Genomic DNA, 23,581 nt, shown 5'->3' on the forward strand with positions numbered 1-23,581 from the left:
AGCCAACAGAAAACCCACAGCATATTTTTGAAGTGCTTCTTCTCATCCCTAGGAGCTATTTTAAACACCAGAGCTAAATTCACTCCTCCTTGTGCAGTGTCCTGCAGCGCTAGCCAGGCTGCCAGCAGGATGCGGAGCCCACCAGCGCTCAGAGCGCAGACAGTCATTTCCTCCAATTCATGATAGGATGCAGACATTCCTCACCTTCTGCCCTTCCACCTATTTTGTCTGGCCAAGTTCACAGCGGGCCCAAAGCAGGCAGATGCTGTTCCCCAACAGCAGTGACAAACTTCATGTGCTGCAGCAGCTTCACTTTCACTTGTGCTTTTGGTTCAGTCTCAGGCAGACACTAGGTCAGAATCTTTTATTTCCAGACATGCTCTATCCTGAGCCCTGGTGACAGAGACTTCAGCTTCTCCACCTTTTTAAAACATATGAAGCCAACAGCAAACGGCAGCAAAATTTACATGTTTCTTTTTAATTTACCCTGACATTAAATAAAAGGAGAAAAACATCCAAAATTCATCAAGATTTTGGGGTGTTTTTTTTATAAAGGAGCTAAAAGAAAAAAGAAGGAAGTAGGAAAAGGAGCCGTGGAAGGACAAATGAAGACTGGCTGTTTCAGTTCTTTGGCAGACATTTCTAATGGGCAGCTACTGCAACTGGGGATGTTCCTAATGCTAATGGACAGCAGGCTTATCCACAGTTCCTGTATTTCAGTATTCAGTTGACCTGAAACACAGCAAGACACATTTTGGGGAATACATGATTATGAAATATATTATTTCTCTGCTTCCACAGACAAACAGGGGAAAAAAGCACCAGGAAAAGCTTCTCTGCAGCCTGGATAAGTTAGATTTGTTCACATTTTAGAGCTCAGGTAGAGTGTAGAGATAAATCAAGAACTTCTAAAAGTACTAGAGGAGTAGAAATGAAGACAAAGTCATATACTCAAATACATGATTGACATGGGATCAAATAGAATATCTGCAGCAGCAGACATACTTCTGTCCTCTAGCAAGATCAGTGCCAAATCCAGGAATATTCAAATATAGCAGAGTAGAGTCACTCTGCTTATTTATTGACAGAGTGGTGATGTGCTTCAAGAAGCAAAAAATCTCCACATTCTCAAGAGGCTAAAGAGCCCAAGTGACAGTTGCTTGTCATAAAATACCAAACAGCAGATGGGCAGAAATGCTCTTGCAAAAAACATCCTGCAATATTTCACTTGCTAAGTCAAGCCCATGTTCTTCCTTTTAAAGAACTTCTACTCCAAACACACAGTCCCATTCCAAAGATAATTTCTGAAAGAAGCTAAGAAACATGTATATGCAATAAAAGGGAACAAAAAGAAGTTTACAAAAAAAACCCTATAAAATTTACCATCCAAGTTTGAGAAGTGAATGAAGTTCTCTTATTATTTCCAGTGGCAAATAACATGTAAAGTATTTTCTGCAAGTATGAAATACAGAAGCCATATCTAGTCTTCTTAAAAAAAAACAACCCAAAAAAACAAGACAAAACAAAAAAAGAAGTACAAAGGTAATTTTTCAAAATCACATGACAGTTAAGTTATTACAGGAAAATATTTTCTGGTGGCTGGTTCCCACAAGAGCATATACACACACATCGGTGTAAAAGAACCAACTCATTGTAACTACTTTTTATGTTTGGAAATAAAACAATATACATAAGTATCCAACGCCCTGATATCATATTTGCAGGAAGACTCACAGTTCACAGGAGCTCTCCACGTGAGGTCAACTTGAATGATCCCCCTTATTCCTTTCCAAACCATGTAAGAGGAATCCAAAACTTTAAACAGCAATGATACTTAAGCTGATGCTTCCCATTTCCAATAGTGCACAAGGGCTCATGGGTTGATTCAATACTATGATGCCAATTTGACCCAGCAAGGCAAGTTCAGTACTTTATTCCACACCTAAAATCCAAGGAGAAATTAAATAGTGACACTTATACACACACAGGGAAGGAACAGGAATAAGTGTTGTAAGCAAACATTCATAGGAGGACACATGCTCAAGGATTGGGTAGCTCCTTTTAAAAAGTGCTTATTTGAGCTTGAAAGGAAACAAAAGGGGAAAACATCAGACTTTCAAAGGGAACGTCAGTGACATCTATTTGAGATTTAGCTCTACATGCCTTTGAAAATTTCTACTTTAAAGCACAAGACAATTGCCACATTCCTGTCAGGGTGCTGAGGGGAGACAGCCGGGGAAGTCCTCAGTGCATCCTGCTGTATCACTTCCTGATCACATGAGAAACTAAACTTGGCACAGATGTTTGCCTGGCAAATCACCAAGAAATTATAAACACTGAATTGACTCACTTGGCAAGCCACAGACATTCTTCCTCATGTGCCCAAACTGTAACATAAACAGGCTGCTAATAGATAGATCAGTAATTCAGAGGAGTAAAATGCATCATTATGAGTACCTTGATACACACACAACTGTGCCTGCACTCTGGGATGCCCTCAAGTATTTTAATACTTGTAAGTATTTTAATTTGAAACTGTATTTTACAATACTAAGTCTTTAATCACACATGAACATTACCACAAAATTATATAATGAAATATTTTGCCAAATAGTTTTGCATGGACATAGTATAAAACAACAGTGGAAAAATCTTTCAGTTAGGCAGCTCTGGCTGCTGGAGCTGAGTAGTAGCTGACATGAAGACTTTATGTGAGGAGCAGCCTTGCCTCCCAACCCAGGCAGCAGCAATGTGAGCTCCATGGGGAGCAACTCATCCATAAAGTCCTCCTGACAGCTCAAAACAGTCCTCTTGGGGGCTTGCAGGAGCAATGTGTCTCAAAAGCCAGATCACAGGCCTTGCCTGTGTCCTCTCTTTTTACACCAAGCAGATGGCAGAGACCCAGCTGAGGCATGGACCACCACTGTGCCCTCCACCCTAGCACGAGCTGCTGGTGGAGGGACACAGCTCACCAGGGCCCAGCCTGTCTTCACCAACAAAATCCTCCCTGCTTCCACAGGTCACACACTGGCAGCACAGAAGCCTCAGGAATATCACACTTGCCCCACTACCATGGGGATCTGCAGGCAGCTTCTCCTCGCAGCAGCAGCTGTGGGAGAGCTGGGCACACTCCCACGGAGGGAAGGGGGGTGACAGAAAATTCATCTGGCAAAGGTACCCAGACCTGCTTCCTGTCTGCAGCACGGGATGAATACACTACACAGCATTACCAAAAGCTGTGGGTTAGGGACAAAAGATTATTCCTGTCAGACTCGTTAGAGTTCAACCCACTTACAGAAATATTTGGTTGTAAAAACTTCTTGCCATCTCCTGAGTTAATACAAACTTGTCAAAGCACAGTGTCATTCATCTGCTCTTTTTGCAATCTTACACGCTGTACAGAAACTTAGATTTTCTTGCCTAAATCGTCTCACCAGATACATAAAAATTCAGAAATAGCAAGAACATAAATTTTCACTGCTTTGAAGGTTGTGCCAAATCTTTGCTCTTCCCATAATTTCAAACCACTACAGGAATTAAACAATAAACTATTTAGAACTGTCTTAATATATGACCTCTCCATTACACTGGTTTAGTGACTAACACTAAATTTCACTACTTATCCCTGTGTGAGAAGACTGCTGGTTTTTGCAGCCTAAATAATTTCTGTCTACAGATTCCCATTCATGCTGAGCTTTGTCAGGCTACAATGATTAGAGTAAATGTACTGTACAGGAACAGTACAACTCCAAACAGGAAAAGCGTGTCAATGTCACTTAGCAGTATCTTCATTCAGACTGCTAAAATATTTAGGGAAAACATTCACAATAAAATCACAAATTACACTTACTACATAAAGGCTTGCTGGGACATCACTTTGCTGTAATTAAATAGGGTGCATTACTTAAGTTTGGTATGTTGGCATCAGTAGAACATACTAATAAAATAAACATACTTTCAGCAAAGTCAGCTTTCAGCATTCATAGATGTATTTCCTTCTGGATCACAAACTAGACATGCAGGAAGCTTGACAAACATGTATAAGAAATGACAGCACTTAAATACAATTAAAAACTACATTAGGAACACGCTAAGATTCAGGTTCCTCCTAAAATACCACTTACCCAAAGAGTGAGAAGCAGGTGAGTCCCACCCAGTGTCACTGACCAGTGAAAGGGGCTAGCAGAAATAGCAGGGAAGGAGATGCCTCTATCCAACAGCATTGCCTATGTCTACAGAGCAGCTCTCACTCTTCCTGCTATTGGCCCACATTCTTTTTTTTCTTTCTGCAGCCAGACCTCAGTGCCACCTCCCCTGACAACATGGGCTTTGTCACCAGCCAGCAAGGACTCCTGAATGCCAAGAGAGGCAGCAGGAGTCTCTGAACCAAGGCCGCTCCTCTGTGGGCAGCAAAACTGCTCCATCCCCAGATGCCTGAACAGAACAGACACAGTGTCTGAACACTCTGAACGTAACTGCAGTCCAAAAGTCCCTACAGGAGGACTAGGAAGAAGAAAAACACATTATATGCTATGCTGGGCAAATCGATGAAAAGGTTTATGTATATTCAAGGACAAGGACTTTCACCCCCAGCCAGACAATGTGAAGGCACAAGGCCCAGTGTCTATCAACTTTGTTCCCAGTGTGCAAACAGCTACATAACCATGACAACACTGTTTTGAGGGTGACAATGAATTAAGCACATTTTTGGCACTTAAAGAGACTGAGTAGCCTGGATTCAACTATAGATCCTGCTATCCAACATTGTTCAAAATGGGCAATAAATCAACAATGTTGGCTTCCTTGGTCAAACTGGGAATATGCAGTAACAATGCAACCAGACAAAAATGCTTGGCTATTCCAAGCTATCCTGTGCTACAGACAAAATTTGATGCTGCATGCACACTTAGCAAGTGACATTTAATATGTGGGATGAACAATGCACCACTAAGTCATGACTTCTTCGATTCCTGAAAGGAATGCAAATCCTGAAAATCCCAAGGACATTCCTCCGTAAAGAGTAACTTGTTTTATAAAGCCACAAAAATGTAATTGTTTCAAAATTCAGGATAAGCTTGTTATTAAAAAAGACTGTGCATTTAGCTGCTTGGAATTAGAATAATCTGAAATACCATACCATCTGTACCATCTGACTTAGAAGCACTTTAGTCATATGATGAAGAATGCAGAAAGAATCCCGACTAGCAATGAATACAGTGGAATGTATATTTTTAAATACTTCCATCTACTGTATTTTGGAATGGAGCTGACTTGAGGTTTCGGGTTGGTTTTATGCCTTCCTCTCTCTGCATGTGTTTCTGTAATTCTCCCCTTTCATGCTGAAAGTTGGTTTTAGATGAAGACATTTCTATTCGGAAGAAACATGAACTGAAAATACTTCAAGTCTGTAAACAGTTTTTCTGTGTAATCACTTCTCAGACTACAGCAATGCAATTTGAAAAACAAATATAGTAACACAATGCAACAAAAATTACTTTTTTACTATACAAGCACTTTTAAGACTAGTGATATTTCAGTTCTTAAGTTCCTGAAAGGAAGCAGCCCTTTTCTTTCCAGGGTATATAACAGGAATACCCATGCAATCCCACAATTGCTGTAAGGGTACAGATGTTCAAGCTGCTACATCCTTTCCACCACCCCTTCCTAGTCATTCTTCCCTTTTGTCTTCAGCCACCTGCATTCAAATGCCTTTAAATGGGTCTGCCTCAGAAAACTAAAGCGAGTAAAATCTAGTGTTTTATTTTGCCAGGTTATTTTCAGGTGAATAAGCTCTCTGATCCAGAATACCAGACAGTTATGTAAATACTTGCTCTGGCAAAAGGAAAGAGAGAAAAAATTAAAATCTCAAAGGCAGAACCATTCATTTAGGCAGCAGTCCAAACCATGGAGCAAATTTCCATAGTCACTTCAAGCTGTCCGAAGGGGTACACCTAAACTTCATGTCTGAATTCAGCACAGGCATGAGCTTCTGCTTACATCTTCTCTCTTCAAAATCATTCATCTTCCATCCTTCAGGCACAGTAAATGCCTTCCTGTTTTTCCCAAACAGCTGATGTGACCATTTTTAATATTCAAGTGTCAAGGTTGTATCAAGAGTAAATTAACACACGAGAAAGGCTTAACACTAAATTGAAAATTATGCTTTCCGCTCCACTTTGCATTTTACACGATCATTTGCCATTTTATATTTCTACTCACCATGCTTCACCAAGTAAGTAATACCAATAGGTGTCACACACATGAGATTTAAAACCCAAGGAATAATTAAATTTTGATATTGCAGTTTCTCACCAGTCATTACTACTTTTCACCAGCCTACCCCTTTTCTTTTTAGACAATTCATTTTACATTTTAACTCTATAGCTTTGTAGAGGATCAATAGCCCTACAGCTTCAGTTTCAAAATCAGTACATCCATTAAGTGACAGCCTCAAAATGTGGCTGAATACATTCCCACTGCCTTTCTTTTACTGCAGTTCCTTTTTCTGTAATGTGCAGTGAAGCCAGTTGGCCTTTAAAATGAAATAAGTTAAAAAGCCATAAATGAGAGAAATACTTCTGGAAAGCATCATTCCTCAGTCTAGCCAGTTGCAAATCCCAGGGAACGTGCCAGAGATGATCCCTGAGCAGACTGAGGGATGGTAGGAAGCGACAATCAGACAGATGAGAGCTTCTCTGGCTTGATAGAATGGTTCACCAGAACTTTACTGCAACTGCAGAAACTGTAAGATCACACTGGATGAAAATTTGGCCCCCCAGCTCAAGCTTCAGTCTGTGATTGTGTCAGTGTTTTCCAAGCTTGGCGAGGCTTTGTGAACCATAAGGGAGCCTCAGTCTGCAAATGGCTTTTACCAGGACCATGGTAAGGATGGGGCTAAAGAGGAACACTCACTAGTGGCAGCTCTCTGGGTGTCTACAACATCACAAGGCTACTGCAGATTTGCCAGACTCCACACGGCTCCACTCTCACAGTGCCTGTCTGTACATTTTGTAGTGGATGATCTAAGGCCTTGCCCCAGTATCTTTTATAAAAAGACATTCACCACCAGCTTAAAATTTGCAATGCTTCTTTGAATGACCGGGATACTTTTGCAATCATCTTTTGCATCCAAGACTTACTTTGTGTAATTCCCATTTGGACTGAAGCAGTTACAGACAACACCTGTGAGATGTGCTCAGCTGAAGCAGCCCATTAGAGGCAGTTCCCAGTTCCTGATATTAATGACCTGGGTTAATTAATACTTCCAGCAGAGCTACAGGAGTCCCGTGACACAAAGAGACTGTGCCTCTGGCCAGACACAGCAGACAAGAGCTCAAGATATTCTTCCCCCTGGGAACTGAACAGATTGATGTAGAAGAGATGCCCCAAAAGGCTGTCTTGGACAAGCCACAGGTGGACACAAATGCACACAGGGTCAGGCCCATTCCCTCCAGTCAGGGTTGCAGAGTGAGAGGGGGAGGGCAAGGCTGGAGGGAACCCAGCCATTGTTCTTGCAAAAACACGCAGGAGATGAATGCACAAGAACAAGTTTGATGCTGAACAAAAGTGTATTCTTTTTGTTTAATAGGAAAATAGACTTACACAATCACACCATCTGCATCCCTCCCAATCCTTCCCCCTCAGCTACTTCAGTCAATAGCCACCCTCAGCCAACTCTGCCAGGGCAGCAGCAGGCTCAGGAATAACTGTTCCTGCAGGACAGGACAGACATCCCGAAAGTGAGCACATGGGACACCAGGCTGGGCTTGCCAGATCTTGCCAAGAAACCCTGATGAGGAGGAGCTCACATCAAAGCTGTAACTGCAGGCAAAGTGTCCTGAAGATTTCATGGCAAGTCAGCCACAAAACACAAAACCAGGAAGCAATGCTTCATCAGCCCCACAGTTCCGTCTTCTAAACAACAGAAATTAAGTAAACACACTTCACATATGTTAAAGAAACATCATGACAAAATCAGATTGCACAGATTCTGTATTTCCCAGGTGAGGCAACGAATCAAGTTTCTTTGGAGCACTGACAAAAGGACAAAACTTCCTGTTAAATGAATGTTTTTGCAAAACCCCACATTATTTAAGCAACAGCAATGAATTTCATCTGTTACAAACACCAACCACTACTAAAGCCCATCTGTCAGTAGAGAACAATTGCACAGACAAGTGGAGATAATGGAGAAAGTAATTTCATAGAAACAAACTGCCTAAGCTCTAAGCAACAAAAATTATTTTCCTCATGCTTATATAAGCTTTTCCATTTTACCAAGTAGTATTTTTGTGTCTGTTTTTTATTAATTTAGGAAATTTAGGAAATAGGGCACTTGGCAACACAGGGGAGGATGGAGAAAGGCACAGGACTTTAAGGAGTTAAAGATTCACAGACAGTTATGTCCCCATGTCAAAAATCTGACTCCTGAAGACACAAAGGACACCTTGGTGAGAACCCAGAATGGGTCTCACAATGGTGAATCACAAAATCGTTTGGAAGGCACTTTAAGGATCATCAGGACTCGGGTTAATAGCACAAAGCTGAGTTAGGGGAGGTTTAGATGGGCTATCAGGGAAACTTTTTTCACCCAGAGGGTGGTTGGGCACTGGACAGGCTCCCCAGGGAAAGTCACTACACCAAACCTGTTCAAGAAGTGTTTGGTCAATGCTCTCAGACACATGGTGCAACTCTTGGAGTGTCCTGGAGGAGTGGCAGGGCCAGAAGTTTGGCTTAATGATCCTGTTGGGTGCCCTCCAACTGAGGATATTCTGTGATTTTAAGATTTAGTTCCAACCTCCTTGCCATGGTCAGGGACACCTATTCTTAGACCAGGCTGTTCAAAGCCCCATCCGACCTGGCCTTGAACACTTCCTGGGATGGGGCATCCATAAAATCTCTGGGCACCCTGCTCTAGCCAACTCCTTATCCACCAAGTGAGTCTTTCATTAAATCCATGTCTCTCCAGTCTAGAAACTAAGATGTCCAGTGGGACAGTGTTAGATGTTTCACACAAATCCAGGTAGATTATATCAATTGCTTTTCCCAGATCTACCAATGCCATAATCTCACCCATAGAAGGCCACTAAATTTGCTAGGTAGTTTGCCCTCACTGAAGCCCTGCTGGCTGTGTGGAATGTGATTTTCTTTCTGGCTCCTTCATTGTCCTAGAGCCAGAGTAAACAGAAAGGCTGCTTTTTCAAATCAATACTGTTCTGTGGAGAAAAACTATACCTGACTTTGGGTAGTGTTAAAGTCAGAGAGAGCCTCCAGCTAGGAAAATCCATGGTGGAAGAAGTTGCTACTTGGAGTAGTATTGATATCTCTCTATTACTGACCTAACAATGTACATCCTCAAAGAAATTCATGCTGCAAGTGCCAACAATTCCAGGTATTTCTGACCACAGGAAAGTACTTTAAAAAGCCCACACTAGACTTCCTAATAGAGGTATGGATAAAAATAAATCAGCTTTGTGCCTGCCTACAGGGCAACTCAACACAAACTGTGATCTATAAGCTCAAACACAAGGTCTGTATTTCTCAAAATAACTTTACACTCTAGTTCCCCCTATTAAGCAGTCTTCTGCAGGGAATTTTCTTTTAAGCAGCATTTTATTTGTAATAATTAATTACTAACTATATTTCCTTCTTTAATGCATTGGATGAAAAGGGAGGAAAAAAAAGATTGAAAGTTACTTGGAAGAAAACTGCATCAGGATGAAAGTTTTGATGGGAATAAAAATATACTAGTACTTAATCTTTAGATGAAATAAAATAAGTAACATTGTGTTCTGGAAGCCTTGCAAAAGCTATATTAAAAATAAAAACCAGCATATTCCAATTAATCTTCGTACAAACTCCCCGTATTTAATATGATTGCAGACAATCTTCCAGACGTGATCTAAATCTGCCACTCTGATTCTCCAATAACTCAGGCAAGGACCTGTTCTGCCCTGGAGAAAAATGTGTTCAGTCTAAATTTGGATCAGCAGTACTTTAGACAAAGAGAAAGCACATCAGTAATTACAAGTTAAGCTTCAGCAACAGGTGGAATATACTGAAAAGCAAAGTGCTCCGAGTTTTTAAAACTGGAAAAACAAAACCCTAGATTGTATTGGGATATACAGATCATCTTGATTTCCAGCATGATAAAGAATAAAAGTAATATTTAGAAATACCTTTAAAAGTAAAGGACTACCTCCAGGGAAATAATTCATATTCCCACTGAGTTGTAAAAATTATAACACAGTCAGTATAGCCTGCATTCCTGAATGAATACTGGGAAAATTCTTTTTTCAGCTTCATCACAGCTAAACTTGTTTTTGTTTACTACATCCTCAAGAGCAGCACAAGTAGCATAAAAGGAAGTAAATTTATACAAAGATCCTTCCAGAATCATTTGAACTAACCAAGATGTTCACTTGAGCCTAAATGCAAACTTGCATTTCTCAAACAATCATTTACTGCTGCAAAAGACTTGCAAGACATGTACAAACCACACCACTGTTGAATGTAAAACCATGTGGGATACTGCACAAACACTACAAATAGTTTCAGAGGAGGAGAGCAAGCCTTTTGGCCAAGAGGTTAAGGAAAAAAATATCTAAGGATACTGGAAATCTGAGGGGGTTTAAATTCCAACCATTCTTTGAACAGATAAACTGTTCCCTGAAGTGCTGCGTGGACACCAAAATTACTACAAGAATCATGGGATCCAGGAGTTGTGCATTTTCATATTAGCATTAACTCTGTCACAATTCACAGTCAGGAGATCAAAAATAGAGGCAAGTTTGAAGAAAATAATTTACACAGTATGAAAGTTTAATGGAGAATTAAAACCCAGAAGTCTATTAACACTTCGAACCACCTGGAGAATCTCTCTCATGAACAGAGGTCTTCCTCCACAGTGAAGGAAGGAATGGAAAACAAAAGTATTTTCAATTGCCCCACACATCATCTTAATCACATCTATGGTTAATAGCTTCTTGTTACAATCCAAGTCTTTCTAGTTTCCCTTTCCTTTTCAACCCTTCCCCTCCTTTTCCTGTACATCCCATTGTCAGTTTCCTTAATACTGGGAAGCCACATCTGGCTTAAAATTTTACCCATTTTTTAGCATCCTTTTACAATATTTACCTCCCCACCTGGCACTGCTAGAAAGAGAAGCATATGGAAGCACACTCAACCCTCACCTTTCATTAGGTAGCAGACTCGTGAGCAATTATCAGAATACATTAACATTTTATTAACACAGCATAATCAAGGGGAGCTGAAAAAGTCTATGTAGTGTCAAGCTCCTCTCTGAAAGTCTCCTAAGAGAAAAAAAAAAAATCACCAGTAAACACAGATCTAAATTTCTGAAATTACTGCATGGATTTTATGACAATCTATATAAGACAGTGCAACTTCTGTTACTGCAGAAATAACTTATACAAAAAACTGCAAGCCAGGACAAGAATGAATGACTTACAATTTGGAAAACAATTTGTTGAGCCAGTAGCTGTAACACAAGAATTGAGCCTTGCAGAGCTCCAGGCTGCCACAATACTCAGCAGTCAATACTGTTTGTGCCGCAGTAGTTACTGATGGGTGGGTTCCCCAGTAACACAAGGATCTGTAGGATAGAAATTGGTTCCAGCTGAGGCCACTTTTCTGTGCTTGAAAAATAGAGGATACTGTAACATAACCACCATCCTTGCTGGAAAGGGAGGGGATGTCTTCAAGGAAAGCAGACAGATGGACAAGAAGTCTGTGTTACCTTCTGACTCCCTATTGACACATGCTGTGAAGATAAATCACAGAAAAAAAATTGGGTAGAAAAGAGAATGCACTGGGTTACCTGGGAGGGACACTGGTCATACAGTTAGGAAATGAAATTCCCTTGCTTGGGAACAACAGGGCACAGAGAAGAGAGTGTTCCCCTCTCTCCTGATGGAGGATTCAAAGTGATCTAAGCAGGAGGGAACTTCCAACACCAGTAAAAAAATAAGGTAGTCAGACTCCATTCAATTGCAGTGTGCAGAAATCATTGTGATTTATGACTTCTGCCAAGAACCAACTGCAGAGAGGGGAAACAGCCCCCCTGTGTGTGCCCCTCATACTAAGCACACACCATCTCATGTCTGTGCAAGACAGGAGCCACTAGGGCTGCCTGCTGTACACAGACTCAGTATTAAAGGAATTAATTCCTAAGGCAATGGGAAAATACTACATGGGAGAACTTCCAAGTCACAAATTCTGCTTACTCAAGCTAAGCTGCTTAATCAAGTTAATTGAAGGAATTAAAAAAGCATCTGGAGAAGAACACATTCACCAGCCAGTCTCTAGTTATTCCTGAGCTGGTATTACTTCTTCTGGGAGCCAGTTCCCCTGCTGGCACAGCACAATCTATCATCAGCCATTACACTGATTACAATCCATTAGTTTTGCTAAGTACTAATGAATTTAAACCTACTTTTGTAATTTATTTACAAGCTATTCACATACTGGATATGATGCATATACAATGCTTTGTGTTAACAAGAGAAATGTGGCTGAATATTAAAGAGTTGCATGTTAAAAATGACCAATGTAAGTAATAGCTCTCCTCACAAAGAACTGTTTGTGGAAATTTTTTTGGCAAGACAAGCAGGACAGAAGCTTACAGTCTTTAAAAAGGCAGCTGGTTAATATACAGGGGGAAACAGGTAAGAATCCACAAGAATGACAAGTTTTAAGTATCAGTCCCATAAATATAAAATTCAATTAAAATGTCATTTTAGAAAACACAAAGAACAAAGTTGGCACTCTTATAAAATGGTTTTTCTTCCCTGCTATTAAGGCAGGGTGATTAAAATGAAAGATAATCCTCTTTATTTCAAAAGCTAATTATTACACATAATGAAATTTCTTCTTGTACCATGAGACTGATCCAAATTCTACCAAGACCATCAACCCACACATCTTTGCTGTAATAAAGTAAATGCTTGGATTTTTCCTTACAATCTTATTTCTACAATAGACTATTAGGCTCAGCTTTGATTGCAGCACACCACATTCCTTACCACTACGGAAACCAAATGCAGAACAGCTGTGGAAGCAAACCCCACTGTAAGCAAATATTCAGACAAAAAAACCCAAAAAACCTACAAGTAAAAAAATCCCTTGTGAAAACCCGTTCACTGGGAATTCTGACAAAAGTTAAACTGCCAGTGTAGCCTTGGCTTAAGGATTATCCAGAGGAAGCATCCCACACACATTTTTCCCAGGAGGTGTAAAGAGATGCCTGCATCTGTTAAGTGCCCAGATTTTCTATCCTGCCAGCCAGCAGTGCTCTGTAGGAACTGAGCTGTTTGCTACACTACTGCTTCCTGCATTGCTAATTCAGATGTCTAAATTTAGATGCTAGGTTTAGCCAATGGTTTTTCCACTTCTTCCAATAGTTAAAAGAAAAACAGTTCTGTATCAATTCTCTATCTTCATCCATGTGCAGAAGAAAACGTGATGTCAGAACTACACACACTGGAATGCCATCCCCAGTTACAGGGTGAGAGAAACAGTTCCTGCTCTTTTCCTGAATGACTGCACACCAGGCAGCAGGCACTACTGAGTCACATTTCTGTCTAACCCTGGGCACTGCTCACCCACGCTCCAAAGATTTTACCACAGGGAAAACAAAATCTAAAAATAAAGGGAGGGGGTTGGCTTCTGCATTCCCAAAGACTTCCTGCTGCCCTGTTCTCTATTGGCAGGATGTGGATGGAGTAAAGCAGTAAAAGTAAGCTCATCAGTCACTCTCACGTCCCCAGAGTGTTGAGACATTTCACTCTGAATTTCCCTTTGGTGTCTTTTTCCAGCAGTCAAACTGTCATGAACTAAAACATATGGATTTTTTTCTTCCCTTGCACTATTATTCACCATTGCTAGACAGAGGTGTATTCAAGTGAAAACAAACTATTGATTCTTGTTGCTGGGTCTAAAGAGCAGGAAATGCAAGCAAATTATCAATGCTGAAGGTGACTCTGAAAAAAACCCCAATTATTATACACTGAAAGCCTACTGTATCCCTAGACACAAACTCAAGGCAGCAGCCTCATGCACCTCCTCCCATCCCACTGCAGCTTACTGAGGTGAGCAAAGTTCTGATGCCACTTCACTGCTGACTCCTCACAGGAGTTTGAGCACCAGAGGAGGAGGACCTTGCAGCAATTCCTGATGGTTCCCTTCGTGCACCCTGCCTGGGAGGTCTGTTTTCACTCCCTGTTTCATTTTTTTAAATCCTGACAAATACTTAGCCTTAGTCCCTTTGACAAATTAATCATCTTATTCTCCATCACCTTCAGAGACTGCTGTTGAAGGTTCCTCTCTTTCCCTGTCCACACTTCAGTACTTTGCTACCAAGAGATCTCATAGGTGAGCCTCTCTTCCTTCTCTCCACCCACACACTTGGTTTCAAATAACATTAATAAGAATGCAAAAAAAAATTAAAAACAACGAGGACATATGCCAGATCTCATGCTCATGCTTGTTTAATACATCTTGTTCTATTTAAACTCAAAGGATAAGATACTGCACATGTTGTAACAAATCCTTCCTGAGCACATTCTTACATCTTTGGTAGATGATCATTGCACTTACAACACTGCATCTTAGTCTAAACAAGCCAGCAGTGAACTCTGCAAGGTTTTCTAGACTACTAGAAACAGTTACGTCAGCACTGACCCAAGTACAAAGGAACTTCTTGATGTGGTAATATTTTAAATAATCACCAACTTCAATGTATTATTTGCCTTTGAATACAAAAGATGATAGCAAACCCACCCTTTTTATCTTGCAACATCAAAACCAAAGGACTCTATAAATATTTAGTGAATGACCAGTACACTTAGAAGTGAGAATATCACAGCAAGTGTTACCCAGATGTTAACAGCATCAGAGGCTGACGGTGCTGAAGTGCAGGGATAGTTAGGTGCTGGAACAAACCAGATGTAACACTAATATGCAGCAACACAGTAAAATGAGGTTGGGATGGCAATGTTCCTGTCTTTTACAGACTTGGATGTGCCACTATCTTCAGTTCAAACCTCTGTCATCTCTGACACCCTTGACGATAGTTTTCAATAGCAAGGAAAACAGTATTTTGATTTCTTTATGCTGCATAGTTTTTGAAAGCAAGACGACAATGAACCTGAACCTCCTTGCAGGGTCAGACTCCCAAAATGTGCTCCATAGACAGTGACTTTGCTCAAGCATGGGATGAAAATACCAAAGGTCAGAATTTATTATTCTCAGGTTTAGTATATTTCTAGAGGTGCGCTACTGCTGTTCCTTTCCTAGGCCAAGAACAAAGGAATGTAACTGCCCAGGTGAGTTAGCTGGAGCCTCAAAATATCCTAAAGTCTCAGAGTTCAGCATGTGCTCCAATCACACTTACAGATCCTCAATTTAAATCCAAGCAGACTAGTCATAAGCCAAGCCATGAGGAACAGATACTCAATTTCCCAATGCACAGATGTAACACAAATCTGAAGTATCAACAAGTACACCTTTTTACATGTTAAATTAGGATTAACTTTCAAGATAATCGAACAAATGAAGCAGTAAATTTTCATTTTAATGGCCTTTTTTTTAAACTCAAGAAAGTGTCTCAGCCAGAAAACACCACACAAACAGCACCATAAGGACCAGGTTTCAATTTTAACTCTTAAATCCCCAGGTCAGCTACATGAGTTTTGGGATTATTTATAACTTGAGCCAATAATTCACATAAATGGATTAAAATACAGGACACACTACAAAATTATATGGAATAGCATCATTGAGCAAGGAATACAAGTACAAACAAATTAACATGTAAACTTTATTTTAAAGCAACCATTCACTTCAGAACACTGCAATCATTCTGTTGTCAAAAGCAAATGACAGCAGAGCTTATTCTGGAAATGGAGTCTAAAATATTGGGAAAATAAAGTTCCAAAAGTACCAGTTACCACTACTAGCCACCAGATTACTGAGTGTGCCCAAGCTACCTTAACATCATTCTCAAAACAAGAAATTATTTATAATTTCACTAGTAACTCAGAAAGCCGTTAAAGCTCAAAATTCCCTTCACCACTTAAATCAACTATTTCTTTGGCTATACATATAGATTTGACTCTCATGCATTTTCTCACATGTGAAGTAATGTAGTCCTTTTTGAGAACACTGTGAATTCATGACTTCATTTTATGTGGCTTCTATCATGAAATAGTTTAATTAGAAAATAAGTTTAACATTTTTGAGAATTAGTTCAATGTTCAAAGACAACAGTCAACTTTCTTCCAAGCCATTTTCATTCTTTCAGAGCAAACCTATTGTTTAGAATTTTCTTATAGAAAAACAAAGAACCAACACACAGCTCATAAATATGCCTACAACTACCGTGTAGGGATTTCTGGGGACAGCACACTCTCAGTATGAAATATAGCACTGATGTAAATACTTTGTGCAATGTGGCTTTTTTAAAATTATGACCTCCAATATCTAATGAAAAAAGGCATCCTTCTGCTAGAGGTAATTTGTTTCTGCATTCATTTGAAGAAGAGCTAGAGGAGAAGCAGTTAAAGTTAAATGATAATTAAGTACGTAAACCCTTCATCAGATTTGAAAAATCACACCTTTTTCCATGCCTAAAGCTATACAAGTGCTCTTGCATGATTAAAAATGATTAATACTCCTTAAAAAAAGCAACTCTAAATATGTTGATTTGTGAACATTCAAGAAACTCTTCTTAACAAAGGCTACATGAGGCTGCTGCTGTGAGGTGTAGCTGGAGCCTGAACGGTCTCTAGGTACTGGTCTCACTTCCCCCTCTCACAAAGAGCTGGGCCATATTCAGGTGCCAAGCAGAAAAACTGCTGAAGGAATAGAAGAGCAGTGCCTCTGCTGCCTAGGACAAAGCAGAAATTCCAGCCCATCTACAAGGAATTCCCTCAGCAGCTCCCAACCCCAGCAAGGAGAGGATCCAGGATGTGAGCTCCTGCAGTCTGGGCCATGGTTCAGTACCAGGGATCCACTTCTGCAAGAAGCAAATCCTTATTCTTCTGATGAGACACTGTAAATACGACCAATCTTTTCTCTTTCTCAAAATCTCTTGGCAAAATTTTCCTTAGGAGCTGCTACTGCAGAAGGGCACAACAGCAGACAAGTGCACAGCTCACTTCAGCAATAGGTTGGGATGAGAAAGGCAGTACAAGAACAAGCTTCTGAAAATGCATGTTTAAATCAAGAAGGCAAACTCATCTAAAGAGTCTGCTGAACAGCTCTGAAAGAAGTAGCTTGCAATCAGCTCCAAGATGGATTTCCTACATTGCTGCACACCAAAGCTCACTTGTCCCTTCAGCCTCTGACAAATCCTCAAAGATAAAGTTGCTAAGTCACCACACTCTGCAATGCAACACAATAAAACTTGTCATCTGACACTACTCATGAGCAGGATTACCCCACAATGTTCAATCCAAAGATATAGAAAATAAGCGCAGGGAAGCAAAAAATTATACAGAATACCACTCAGCATTGGTCTAAGTTCAAATAACTTCAGCATGAACAGATTTAGGTCACAGAGCACCCATGTTTAAGTCCAGGTACCTCACACCTCTTACTAAGGATGGAAATACATATAAATTCTCCTCACATGCTTCTTTGCTATGGCCAAACCACAGCAAATTATGTAAAATTCCTGCATTTCAATTGTTATAGAAATAAAATGCTGCATCACATTGGCCTCTGAGGCAAAGGTGACATCCACTTAAAAAAGAGATCCCCTCAAAAATATAAAAATACACTTAGGTGCATTTCAGCAGGCTAGTACCTGACACTACTCCATTTCTGGTGGAGAAGGAGTCAAAGGAAGGAAAGTAGTGAGCTCTGCCCAGCACTCTTGATGGGCCTGTCTTTAGAGCACAGGCAGCCAAAATAGAGCCATCAAGTTTTAATCAATTACTGCTAGTTCTTAGCCCGAAGTCATGGCACCCTGTGAGAACTGATCCCTCTGAACCACGACTGCTACCAAAAACATAACCCACATTTTCTAGCTCTCCTTTATGCATTTTTCCATGCTGCCACCAAGGCCACTGGATCACTGCTAAATCTCTTCAGGGTAAGGATATTTCCCTGATGGGCTGTGAATGCTGCTGAGCATACTGCCAGCTTTCCAAACACAAAAACCAAACCAAAACTAAACTTTTAACTTTATCACCATCCAATCTAAATGGCTGTGGGCTGCAGAGCTGTACAAGCAGCTGAGGAAAAGGAATTTCCTGACATCCTGCAAAGGTCACCTGAAAGCAGGATTCAGACAGCATCCACCATTTCAGATACTTTTAACTCTTGAGGGAGTGCAGGTCAAGTCACTGCTGGCTTCAAGCAACAGCAGCTTGGACAGTGTAACAAAATAACACATCTGCTGTTCTTTAGCAAAGTTAGTTACCTGTGAAGCTGCCTTCAGCCCTTCTGGAGCAGCACTCTCCAGTAAATGGGCAGTACACAGCCCAGCAGCAGTGGTAGTGATGCACACACACCTTTTCAAGGCAAAAAGCAAAGAACCAAGCCCCACAAACAACCTGAGCCTGGGTTGACTGAAGTTAAAGTAGTCAGAAGACATGAACTGCTCTTCCAGGAAGCACGTGATGCACTCACATCTTATCCTACAGCACAACCTGTGTCAGCTAGCAGAGCATGTTGCAAAGACAGCCTAAAGTCACCCCCAAAGGCTGTGTGTGCTGCAGAGAGTGACACAGATTCACCAACATGTACACAAGCCCATTAAAAATACAGTGGCTGAGGTAGCTGTCTGGTCTGGCAAGTTCCAAACCACAGCACTTGCTGATTTTCAGTCAGTCCAACAACACAACTTCCAGAACTACAGGCAAATCTTTATCCATGACATAGAAACTTTATAGAGAGTTTTGATTTCAAAAACTGGTTAACTGTTCAGTGGGCAGGTTTAACCAATGCCTTCATCACAGAAAACGGATCTATTCTGACAATTCCCAGGACAACATGTGTGGCCTGCACCTTCACTAGCCTCAAGGTGCACAGAGCATTGACACAGCTCAGATGGACTGAATCCATCCATCCATCCATCACTCTGCCAGCATGGAGCCCCTCATCCCTGCAGCCACGAGCCCAGCTTCACTTCCCAGATGGTGCCAGGAAGGCGGGCACCCAGCAGTACCAGCCTCCACTCTCTCTACTGTCAGACTCACCTCAGTCTTCAGAGAGGATTTATGAAGTCCAGCAACATTTACATCCATCCTCCATCCTTGGAAACTTGATGACAAGAAAATACATCTAGATTTCCTTTACATGGATATTGCATTAAGAACAGTGCATCACTAACTGGAGCAGGAAATAGATGTGAGGATCAAGGCCACTCATAGTTATTCAACCTGAGATTTACCACTGCAAGAGCCTTAAGTTTACATTGAAGTGAAGTTGCCCCAGTACAAAAAGGAACTGAGCAGAGGATGTCAGTACAGCAGTAGTGAGCAGTCAGACTGAAGAGAGCAGACAGCTAAAACACAGCATGGCTTACAGAATTTGAATAAGGCATCCCTCTTTCTACCTCCCTCTTCTTCACCATGAAGAATTACCAGGATGGAACAGTTGAGTATCTAGCATGACCTTGCTAAAATCACTTTAGCCAAGGATTTTTAACAATAATATCTCAGAAAATCATGTAATGCCTTCTTCCTCAATTACTGTCACCATGTCTCAAATGGGTAAGCAAATCAGCTTCTCATAGGAAAACTCTCCAGCCATCTCAGTTAAAAGAAGCAAACACAAAGTAACCATTACATGGAGTCCTGCAACATGTCATTGAGCGCCACTGTGAAAATCACTTTCCTTCTCCATAAAAAGAGGTCAGTTTCCTATTAAACAGAAGAGGGGAAAACAGTGATTGTGAAGGAAAATGAGACAAAAATAGCTGCCTTGAATTTTCTTGGTACATGGAAAATCCATTTTAAAAGTTTGCACAGCAACAATGAAGCCTGACAAATTAATGACTTGTTGTTTGTGGAGTCATGGGAGAGATGTCCCATCATTCAGAAATTCACATGATGCACAAACACGAGCCATAAAGATTACTGTAATTTGGTCAAACCAAGAATCATAAAAACCTGTTCTTTCAAGAAACAAGATATCCAATTAGTACTTCTCATGGGGGGTTATGCTTCTCCTAAAACAAACGCCAAATACCCAAATCAAAACAAAAAACCCAACTATTAACAACCCCTCCAAAAACAAACAAACCAACCCAAACAACACCCCCCAAAAACAACAAAAACAACCTCAGAAGTCTCACAACTCTGAAAAGCTCCTCGCAAAAAGGTGGCACTGCTTTCTGAGTCCCGAGCCCCAGAGCCTGTTGAGCAGGAAGCCCGGTGCTTCAGAGCTGGCTGCAGTGACATTTGCAAAGACAAACAGGCCGATGGGATGGGAGCGAGACAGGGCTCTCGGAGCCCAGCAGCACCGGTGTGTACTTCCAGAGCAACACCCACATGAGGGCCTCAGGAAGGCACGGAGCTGGGAAGTTTTCTCATCCTGGTGATGCAGGGTCTCCCTTCAGCCCTGGCAGGGTCACCGAAGCACAGGACGGTCATCCAAGGACATCCGGAGTCAGCAGCAAGACACCGAGGCACATTAGCTACCAAGGAAACCAGACTTACATGACTAAGGCCAGTTATAAAACTTCCGCTTGTTGTTAGGAGAATGTACAGTATCTGGCATTTCTCTGTCAGCAGCACCAAATAATCTAACAGCAATTTGATATTCACATCCCTGACGGGCTGCTTTAGTTACAGAAACAGCATTAAAAATGTAGCATCCTTCGAGATACACTGCACAAGTCAGGCCAGTTTCAGCCACAAGCATCAGCTCTCTGGGATTGCTTTTTTTCTCCTGATAAGCTCTTTTGCAGCGTGGAGATATCTTATCAGGGATTGCTTCTGTCACCGGAAGGCAAACAGAGCACTGTGAAAATATCAGGTATGACTTAAGCACCGAAGGGCTGTAGCCAGCATCAAACCAGCAGCTGAAGTGGTAGCTGGCCATCTCTCTATATAGGACACTTTCCACCCCGTAGCAGTCTACACTCCAAGTCCTAGGCACAAAGAAATACAAATGACTCGCTGCCAGCACGGACGCTGCCACATCAACGCCCGAGCCCCTCCAGGAACGAATGGGGCGGCGAGGGCAGCGTTCAGCTCCCCTGCCCTCGGTCCCTCGGCAGGAACAGCTTCCCAACAGCCACAGCAAACCCACTGCCTGGCTCCGAGCAGTAATGTGGGGGCAAATTCAGTCAATACCTTTCTTTGTTGAAACTCAAGTCTCGCATACAAATTCAGGTTTGTCTTGACGAAGGTTCAGCTTCCCTCATACTCTTACGGAGAAGATAGTTTAATATTTCAGATTAGTCTAAACACCTGAACTGACGTCTGGCTTTTACTGCCCGAAAAAGCACCAAGTAACCACTGTAAAACATTAGCATGGCAATCATGAGGCGAAAGCGTTTGCGTCCGGCAGCGCAAGTGAAACACATTCAGTTTCTGAGAAACGTAGATCTCCAGTTAATCAACATCTCTTACATAGCTCAAGAAACTAATTTATTCTGTAAACCACTTCGTTATAAAGCAGAAAACGGTTCGCAAGTATATTTCTTCAAACGACAGCTTAAAACCCAGCACTACTAAAAAACCAAACAAGACACCCCCCCCTACAAACGCGTCTTTACATACTGTGCAACAAAACACCGAATTCCCACTAACTGTGGGATTCGCCCATTGCAAACTTACCATAAACCCCCAGCACGGCACCGCCACCGATCCGCTATGCCGGCAGAGAGCAGATACCGGGGACGAGACGCGAAGCACGAGTAAACAAACTCGGGAGCCGCCGTGGCGGAGCTGGCCAGGCTCGGAGCCCGTGCCCCCCGCCCGGAGCGCGCCCGCCCAGCAGAGGCTGCTCCCCGCTGCCGGCGGCTGCCCCGGGGAGGCGAGAGGAGCCGGGGCGGCCGGGGGAGCGGCTCGGAGCGAGGCGGGCGCCGCGGGCTCGGGGCGGCCGGGCCGCCCGGGAGCCCTGCCCGGGGGCGGCGGCCTGCGGCGGCTACCGGGCTTTGTGCGCGCTGCCTCCCCCTGCGCTGCCCGCCGCCGCCTCATGCGAGAGCCGGCACAGCTGGGGAGCGCCGTGCCCCCTCGCGAAAGCCGATCCCGCTGATCTCATCACCGCTGGTTACTAATCCAATGACCGCGGAATTAACAGCAGATGGCAACGCCCCTTCCCCCCGGCCCGGCCCCCGCGGACGCGGCGCGGCTCCGGCGCCCGCAGAGCGCGGCGCGGCCGGAACGCGCCGGGCCGGCCCCGCCGCTCACGCGTGAAAGTCGCCCTCGGGCAGCGGCAAACTTTGGCAGCACCGCGTCTCGCCGCCGTCCGCATCGCCACCGCCCTACGGGCCACCGCCAGCGGCTTCGCACCTCCGGCAAAGGACAGCAGCATCTTCCGGCGTGCCGCTCGCAAGGGGAAGCAACAGGGAGGCGCCCGAAGTCCTGCTGGCGAGTCCCTGCGGGCGGCCCATGGTGTGCGAGGCAGAGCCGGAGCCGGGCGGGATCGCACGCGGGATTAGTGCCGCGCACGGGCACCGCCGTGAAAACTCGGCACACGCGTCCTTGGGGCTGCCGGGAGCTTTGCGTTATCCGGGCTCTGTAAGCCAGATACGTGCGGCTGAAACTCCAATTATACTTTTGGCTGCCAAAACCAGCCCCACACTCTTAGGTGAGCTTCAGAAGGCTACAGGCAAGGCAAGTCCCGTCAAACCAGTGCAAGTTACAAAATAGTCGTAAGGCAAGTGCTTCGATCACTGCTCATTAATATCAGTAAATAACTACCTGAAAAGCTGTGGTTTCTAACCCTAATAAGCTCAGCCCTAAATCGCCCTCCCTCCCCTCTGCCCCCTAGGAACACCAGCATAGGCTGACACACATGTATTCTCTCACGTATGCAGTACTTGGGTCGGCACTCAAGACAAGAAATGTTACATGCTGCTTCTGCTCAAGCTGTGCATTTTTCACCCCGGAACTAGATTATCTTCTCTTAGAGAGACCTTAGACCTGAAAGGTAACATAAAATAACTGTCTCGATTAGGACAAGAAAATAACAATTCAGAAACGTGAGGAAAACCTCACTGATTAGTAAGTATTTTTCCTCAAATTCTGCCGTTCTACCTACACTCTATACTTCTGGCAATGTAGAGGACAAAACTTTTCCCCCCCTCCGTTTTCATGCTGATGCTTATTTTTATAGTATTTTTATTTCTTTTACTAAAATGTCCAGACAAACTTTTAGGAAAGAACTGAGCCAGACAAGAGAAATATCCATGCTCAGACCATAAAAAAAAATTGAAAGGAAATTCTGCAAATTCTTTGAGAGTCTTCAGTCAATAAATCCTCCATATGAGTTGCTGTAAAGCTGGCTATGTTTCACACATGCCATGTGGGCAGAAAAAGTGTCAGACAATGGCAGCACCTCTTCTGTGGGGACCTAGTGGTGCCTCCAGGGGTCAGACACT

At 42.6% G+C, this 23,581-nt stretch overlaps 1 protein-coding gene across 3 annotated transcripts in view; it reads right to left on the reverse strand.

Moving 5' to 3' along the window:
* The window catches only part of SPSB4 (splA/ryanodine receptor domain and SOCS box containing 4), an 81,197-nt gene extending 59,254 nt beyond the window's left edge, over positions 1–21,943 (reverse strand). For 2 of the 3 annotated variants that reach the window (XM_077785551.1, XM_021553668.2), the window contains exon 1: positions 21,813–21,943. The gene's annotated coding sequence lies outside the window, so the exon portion shown is untranslated. Of the gene's footprint in view, positions 1–204; positions 417–21,812 lie in introns of those variants that run through there. The other variant, XM_021553666.3, reaches the window with a different exon arrangement.
* Positions 21,944–23,581: the final 1,638 nt, after the last annotated feature.

The sequence above is a fragment of the Lonchura striata genome, chromosome 10 (assembly GCF_046129695.1).
Source record: "Lonchura striata isolate bLonStr1 chromosome 10, bLonStr1.mat, whole genome shotgun sequence".
Classification (NCBI taxonomy): Eukaryota; Metazoa; Chordata; class Aves; order Passeriformes; family Estrildidae; genus Lonchura; species Lonchura striata.